This window comes from Passer domesticus, unplaced genomic scaffold (assembly GCF_036417665.1).
Source record: "Passer domesticus isolate bPasDom1 unplaced genomic scaffold, bPasDom1.hap1 HAP1_SCAFFOLD_104, whole genome shotgun sequence".
NCBI lineage: Eukaryota > Metazoa > Chordata > Aves > Passeriformes > Passeridae > Passer > Passer domesticus.
The window spans coordinates 150,892-158,991 of NW_026989905.1; positions in this window are offsets into that span (position 1 = coordinate 150,892).

The window sequence follows — 8,100 nt, forward strand, 5'->3', positions numbered from 1 at the left end:
AAATTAGCTGTAGCAGCTAGCCATCCAATAAAATTAAAACAGCCTTTACAGTCATCTCTTTTGGCATAGGAAAACAGTCAGTGGCAAGTCTTGAGGGTGCTGCCGAAATGGAGAGATATTGAAGATCAAGACCATAGCTTGCTAGCAGACACATTAAAGGGGGCACAGGATAACATATCTTTAGCCCTCAGCTATATGCAAACACAATTATGGGTACAGTCAACAGCTGCTTTAATCATAAGAGAAGGAAGTGAAGGAGTCTTTCCAACTGAAGTGCAAAAGGTGGTCTGGGGCAGTGCTACAGACATTGAGAAAGATTTCCAGTCTTGGTGGGCCATGGTAATTTTACATATAATCCCTCCACTAACACAGCTCCAGCCTTCGTGCTCACTCTGCATAATGGCACAGTTCACGCTATTCACGCCATTGCTGCCTTAGGGCTCAGTCACGAGCAGCCAGCATTATACCCCTCAGAATACAGGGTATGGGCTTGGAAAATCCAGGGGAGATGGCAAACCGTAAACTTGGAACCTTGCATTGCTCAAGAACAACAGGGATTCATCTGTGACAGTAATGTGATTAGTGCTCAAGACATATGCCTTGACAATGACCAAGGCATTTGCCACTTTGAGATCCACCCAGATACCAACCAAGAAACGGTACTAGTGTATATAGGTGATGGCTGTGTGTGTTTAAGGACTGTGTGTGACGTCATAGAAATTGATAAGAACAAGGTTGCCGGGGTCAGGATTTTCACCCGCTCGACCCAGGCTAGATGTTTCTCTTCACTAGATAGAAGGAGGGCAGCTTGAGTCCTGGATAATTTCAACTGATTTATTGCAGGGTCCAAAAAGGATAGGAAAACATGGAGGGTAGGCTGAGGGACACACAGTGAGTCGAAGGGACAGCAAGGATGGTAACACCAGCAGAGGGATACCAGGGCGAGTGCGAGATCTCTGGGGAAAGTTACAGATTTTGTGCACAGCTACATGGAGGGGGATGGGAGGGGAAAATTTTCACAGAAGTAACTAATGAAAGATACAAAGGGTACAGGATGAGTGAGGTGGGAAAGGGAGTACAGCATTCGAACCATGGGAAAGGAATGAATTTTCCCTGACTTAGACAATGGTGCTTTCCCAGGGCATTCCTGAGATAGCTTTCTCACCCATGACCCCCACATCTCCCCCTTCTTTCTTTATTAAATAAATTTTTCCAAGTGACTTTTCTATTACTCTTTTCAAACAACTCAGGGCAACCATTATCATGAAAATGACAACTAAAATCCACACCAAATTTTTGAGAATTGGTACAAGCCACCCGGGGATTCCCCACTGTGTGAGTGCTTTACCTACTACATTGATGTCTCTGGTCTCCGTCATGAGGTCTTGCACTTGGTTTCGAATTTGCTGAATGCTGGCATGTATGGAGGTGCTTTTAGATGTTAAATTAAAATAGCACAGACCAGCAAAGTCCTGACAGCTGTGACCGTGCGCCAGAAGGAGAAAATCAATGGCAGCTCTATTTTGTAGGGTGGCGTGCCTGGTGGTTTCTTCTTCTGTGAGCAGATCTGACTGGGCTGCGGAGGCAGCTTTGGCCTGATGGCTGAGCCAACACCCCAGGTGGGAAATTTCACCGAGAGCCTTTGCAGCTGCGTACCAAGGTAGAAAAATGGATGCAGAGACTCTTTTGGATTTGCTCCAATCGTAAATTTTGTCATCGCAATTTGGGTCGAATTGACTGTAAGATTTCTTTTTGATGCCAATCGTTCTTGATTCTGCCAATTTATAATTTGTGATGTGTTTGGGGTGAGGACAGTCAGCTGTTCGAGGCTGCAGGGACCTCCTTTGATCTTTGATGGGATCCCTGCCCACACTCTGTCGCCGCAGATAAGAAACACGCCTCTCGGTGACACTCTGGGAACATCACTGGACTCAGGTGGTGTGCTAGAGGTATACTTGCACCATGTGGCTGAATTATACTTTCTGCTATTAGGTGTTACATCTTTCTGAGTTATTGTGCCTGAGACTGCAGAGTCATGCCAAATGGGTGTGTTTTGTAGATAGAAAAACCTAACACAGTATGCAGCTGGAGCAGAGCCCAAGAGATCTAACTCCTGAGGCTCTTGTCTGGCATGTGGTAAAATCTTTGTCCAGGTGTCCCAGGTGTCAACCGGATTTGGTTTCTTCCCTGCATATGGATAATCTTTTTGCGACAGAGGCATTCCCACCAGGCACGTAGACAGAGGATTGTCCACGCTGCCCATTGACAAGCAGATCTTATCTTGTTTCAGAGTTTTCGCCAGATTCTGCCATACATTTTCTGTCGGTTGTTGCACCATCCACCCTTCTGCTATCCACGGATGGAGCAGAATGGTGATTGCAGTGAAAAGCACTTGTTTGAATTTCATTCTTTCCAGGGTGGCCTTCCAGGGTGATTTTGCTGTAGCAAATAGCAAGAGAAACATATGACATTAAATTTCTGTACACTCTTTCAGTCACTCTCCTCACCCTCCCCCTTTTCTAATAATCGTAGGACACAAGCAGGAAAGAGAGGCGTGGGGACTTGTGGGATGGGTTGGGGGCAAGGTATGTGGGAAAAGGGATAGGGATAGCTGGGGAGGAAAGGAGGGGTTCTGCAGCAAGGTATGAGAGGGGAAAATATTTTTTTGTGATGAGAGTTCGTGCTACAATTTTGGGAATTCTGGTCTTCTTCTTCCGATGCTTCCAAGCGACTGCATCTGCTGCGGTGTCTGGCTGATCAGATCTGGCAGCTTGGCTTTTCTTGGGTGGGTCAGCAGGCTGATTTGCATCCTGGTAGGTTTTGACAAAGTGGCCTGGAATCCAGTTCGGCCCTGTTTCTGTTGAAACGCACACGTACCCTTGGCCCCAGGTTATTAGTGGAAAAGGACCTTTAATTTGGTGGGACTCAGGGTCTCTGATGAGCACAGGTGGGCGTTCTTTGAGATGGGCAAATGTGTTGTTATGCAAATGCCAAAGGATTGGAGGATTTGGCTCTTTTGAATGGCAGTTAAGAAAAGTGAGCACATATAGTGCTTTGCAGAGTCTTTCTTGAGGTGTCATTAAAAGGGCAGAATCTTTTTGTAAACCTAACAGGTTGTTAATTTCTTTGTGTGTGCCTTCTTCTATTGATTGTCCCTGAGGGTTGCGAGGAATGCCGGTGTGATGGGGATTTCCCCAAGCTGAGAGAAAATTTTGAAATGCTTTGGAGGTGTAACTTGGTTCATTATCTGTCTTAATCTTTTTTGGAACTCCTAGGGTAGCAAAGGCCATGTAAAAGTGCTTGGTGACATCTTTGGCTTTCTCTCCTACATGCAGAGATGCAAAGATTGCACCAGAGAATGTATGTATACATACGTGAATATATTTTAATTTCCCAAAACATGGGTAATGAGTAATGTCTGACTGCCACAGGTCAAATGCATTCAGTCCCCTAGGACTGATACCTGTTAATACTGTTGGAAGGGCATGGGATTGGCAATTTGGACATGTGGCTACAATGGCACGGGCTTGTTCTTGTGACAATTTCAACTGACGTGCCAGGGCTGACATGTTTTGGTGGTAGAACAGGAGGCTCAATTGTGCTTGTTTAAAAATGTCAGGTAAAGTTGGTGAAGTAATTGTGGTGGTGACTGTCATTGCCAATGCATCTGCACTCTGGTTCCCTTCAGTAAGGAAGCCAGGCATGTCAGTGTGGGATCTTACATGTAGAATATGATAGGGTTGCTCTCGATGAGAGATGAGCCAGATTAATTCTGAAAGCAAGGAAAACAGCTGTTTCTTTTGCACGTCTTTGAGCAGAGCATGCTCTGCTCCATCAGCTATCCCGGCAACATAAGATGAATCAGTCACTAAGTTAAATGGTTGCTGGAATATCCTGAAGGCACTCACAACTGTAAAAAGCTCCGCAATCTGGGGGGAACCTTCGATGGTCTGAACATCAGATTCCCACTTTTGAGTGTTCATGTCTTTCCAGGTAAATACCAATCTGTGGGACCTGCCAGCCCCATCAGTGAACACTGTGACAGCGCCTTTAATAGGAAGATGACTTTGGAAAGTTTTTGGAACTACATGGAACGAATCTTTGAATAATTTGTGCTTTGGGTAGTGAATTGAGACTTTCCCGAGATAGCTATCTAAAGCAATTTGGATGTTTTCATTTGTTTTTAATAAGGCGTCCAATTGACCTAACTTCAAAGGCAGGTAAATGCATGAGGGATCACAGCCTACGGGGCTTCAGAGGCGATGGTGACTTTTGGCAATTAATTTTGCTAGCAACTCTGATGGTGTATACACTGTTTTCGCAGGCTGATGTGGGAGAAACAACCACTCGAGTATGATGAGTGGGTCTTTCTGTGTTGTGTCCCACTGAAATAGGAGCCCATGAAAGTGTGGGCACTTTCCCAGGATGACAAATTAAATCGTAAGGTTTTTTCTGACCTGTTCAGCCTGTCGTGTCCTCATTGCCTCTGCTACTTTCTGCAATGTTTCCTCTGCCTCTGGTGTCAGGGTCTGTGGGGCTGTGGGGTCGGTGTCTTTCTTCAGCAAGGAGAACAGTGGAGCCAGCTCTTGCCTTGTCAAGCCGAGCAAAGGCCAGACCCAAGTGATGATCCCACAAATGCGTTGAATGTCCTCTAGGGTCTGTGGCTGTTCATTTATAGAAAAAATCTGTGGTGTTACAGTTCTCCCAGTGATGAGATACCCAAGGTACGTCCACAGTGCTGACATTTGTATTTTGTCCTGAGCAATTACAAAACCTGCTTTCTCAATAGTAGAAACAGTCTTTTCGAGAGCGGCACTAAGGTAACTTTTGGTGGCAGCACAAATAAGTATGTCATCCATGTAATGGACTATGATAGCTTCAGGAAACTGATTCCTGACAGGTGATAATACCTGAGCAACCTACATTTGGCATAACACGGGGCAGTTTTTCAATCCTTGAGGATTGATACCCATTGATACCTTTTAAAAGTCTCACTTCTGTTCAGAGATGGTACTGAAAATGCAAATCTGAGGGCATCTCCTGGGTAAAGTGGGATGTTAAAGAAGCAGTCCTTGATAGCAAGGACAGCAAGCTGCCAATCGTGGGGAAGCATAGAAGGGGAGGGGAGGCCAGGCTGAAGGGGACCATATCCTCAATAACCTCATTAATTTTTTGAAGGTCTTGGAGCAGATGCCAACTGCTTTTGCCAAGCTTTCGGATGACAAAATCTGAGGTATTTCACGGGCTAGTTGATGGAACTAAATGCCCGAGTTGTTCTTGCTCCTTGACTGATTCGATGAGCGCATTTAATTTGTCTGATGGGAGGGGCCACTGATCCACCCACATCGGAACATCGGTTTTCCAATTCAATGGTGGGGAAATTCGCTCTGCAGTGGCCCATGCCAAAAATCCCACTTGGGGTCAGGGATATAAAGGCAGGCACCTCACTGGGATAAAACATCCCTGCCAAATAGGGAGATATTGGATGACACGACAAATGGTTGGATGGTGGAGACTTGCCCCTCAGGCCCCTCTACGCTTACAAGATGAGGACTTTGCATGGAATTGACAGCTCCACCAACACCGGAGATTGTGCCACAAGGGGACACCAGTGCCCAGTCGCAGGGCCACTTTGCCCTGGGGAGGATAGTAACGTCCACTCCTGTGTCAGCCATGAGATGAAGTTCAATGGATTTCCCATTTTTGGAAATACAAGAATCAATCAGGGGTTTGTCTTTACAAATCTGGTGACATGCAAACGCATCAAAATTTGAATCAGGTTCAACCTCTGAATCCTGGCCGGTTAAAATTAACATTTGTGCAAAAGGTGCAAATTTCAACAATGTAAATGGTGGATTGTAACAAACAACTGACACAGTAATTTCATTGCCTGGATTTACAGTCACAACTTCTGGTAATATACTTACCTGATCTGGAGTGTGTTCACTGTCCCCAAACAGCAGGACTGTAGTTGGTTGAGGGTGGAAAGGGGGCTCAAGGTACCCAGCTGGAACTCAAACTAGATCTTCGTCGGGGAAAAGCAGATGGACAGAACTTACTAACATTGGTCGGAGGCTTTGGGGAAAGTTCCGGGTTCTGCGGAACAACTGGAGTCCGTCCTCATGACTGCGGTCCTCTGCGAGGAGCCTGTTGGGGCGGGGGACTCCTGGATGGCTGGCAGCTGAGGTGGGCTTTGCAGGCAAGGCCGGTAATTTGCTGTTGTTGCGCGGCGTGGCCCCATGCTCTGCTAAGCATTTCCCTGGGTCGGCTGATAATATTGCTGCTGAAAGTTGTATGTGGGCCGATAGGGCTGTTGGAAAGGAGGAGGCCTAGGAGGTGGAACATAGTTAATAAATTGCCCAACAGGAACGTGAGGACAGTCTTTCTGGAAATGTCCAAGTTGGCCACAGTAAAAGCAACGGACATTGCTAATGTTTGTCATGGCTTCCCTCACTCCCTTGCTCACTGCAAAAGACACCAGGGCCAGCACTTTGGGGACAGAGGCTCCTGTTCAGGGTGGTGGCACTATGTCCCTAGCAACAAGCTGATAATGCAGCTGTGGCAGGGATGTTGGACATGGCTTAGGGATGGCTGATGAGAGGCGCAGGTGCAGGTACAGGTCTCCCTGATGGAACTCTTTGGCCGGTCTTGTGAAGCTGCAGAGACGCTCCTGTGGAGAGAGGAGGTGGCTGAGGCCCCAGCTGCCAGTGGCACACAGGGACCCTCGTGCACAGCAGGGCCCAGAGCTGGCAAGGCTCCCCAGCACGGCTGGAGCTGCTGGCACAGCTGGGCCCAGCTGGACAGCTGCCCCTCAAGGCCCCGGCCAGCAGGGCACGGCTCTGGGCAGGGTCCCTGGCCAGGAGTGGGCCCCAGAGCACCTCTGCCTTTCAAGGGCAATCTCGGCCCTGCTCTTTCTCCTCCCCACCTCCCTCTGCCTCTGCCCCGTGCCCCTGGGGCTGCTCTTGGCCACAACTGCTAATCCGTGATTGTTCTCTCAGCAAAGGGGCATCGAGAAGTTGCCTCCAGCATGCAGCGTGATCTCCACACAGTGACGGACCAGGACTTCCAGTCAATCCATCTCTCGATCCCAGTGTCCATTTGAACACAGTCCAGAAGCGTTTCCATGCTGTGCTGGCTTGCCCACGTGCTTTAGGGAAGTGGGCATTGCAAGGAGCTCCTTCCTCAGTGGGAGCAGGCACGCCCTCAGCTGCAGCCCCGGTGCCGCCTGTGGCGCAGGGAGCGGCCGTGGCTGTCCCTGTGCTCGGCTGCAGCACAGGGCCAGGCCGGAGCGGGGCCCTTGTTGTGCCTCCGCTGCTGCTCGGCAGCGCCGCCGGAGCCCGGGGCCGCGGCCCTTCCCCGCCGGGGCCGGGACCTGCCCGACAAGGGCGCGGCGGCTCCAGAGGCCCCGCCCGACCCCCAAGGATGGGCTCCGCCTGCCCGCCGGCCGCAAGGCTTGGCAGGAAGCTTTCTGCCCACTTTGCACAGCCTCCACCCAGAGTGGCCCTTTGCTGCGCTGAGGAGACTGACAAACCCCGCTGCACATCTCATGAGGGATCCCTGCACACCTTAGTAGAGACCATCAAGACTCCTTTATGCCTCCTGAGGGATCCCTGCACCCCTCAGCAGAGACCCCAAAATATCCCTGTGTGCCTCGCAGAGAATCCGTGCACACCAATGCAGAGACCCCAGGACAGCCTTGTGTGCCTCACAAAAGAGCCCAGCCTCCTGCCCACCTTAGGAAGGACTCAGCTCCTCTCCAGGCCTTGACGGCAAGCACTAAACCACCACGTTAATCACGAGGAACTCAAGCCCCTGCCAGCCTTACGGATGTCTCCAGTCCCCTGTATGCCACAGAAGAGATCTCAAATCCCCTGAGAACCTCACGAGGAACCCCAGCCCCTTGCACCACTCTACAAAGCACGCAAAGCCCTGCATGCCTTCCTGCAAAACCCAACACCTACAAAACCCCCCCTCCAGCTGGTGTGCCACATGAGGGACCCTGGCCTACTGCCATCCTTACAGGCTATTATATGGCATGCCCAATGCCCGGCATGCCATAGAAAAGCCTGGCTTGTCATTAACTCTAGCCAGCAGTGTGTT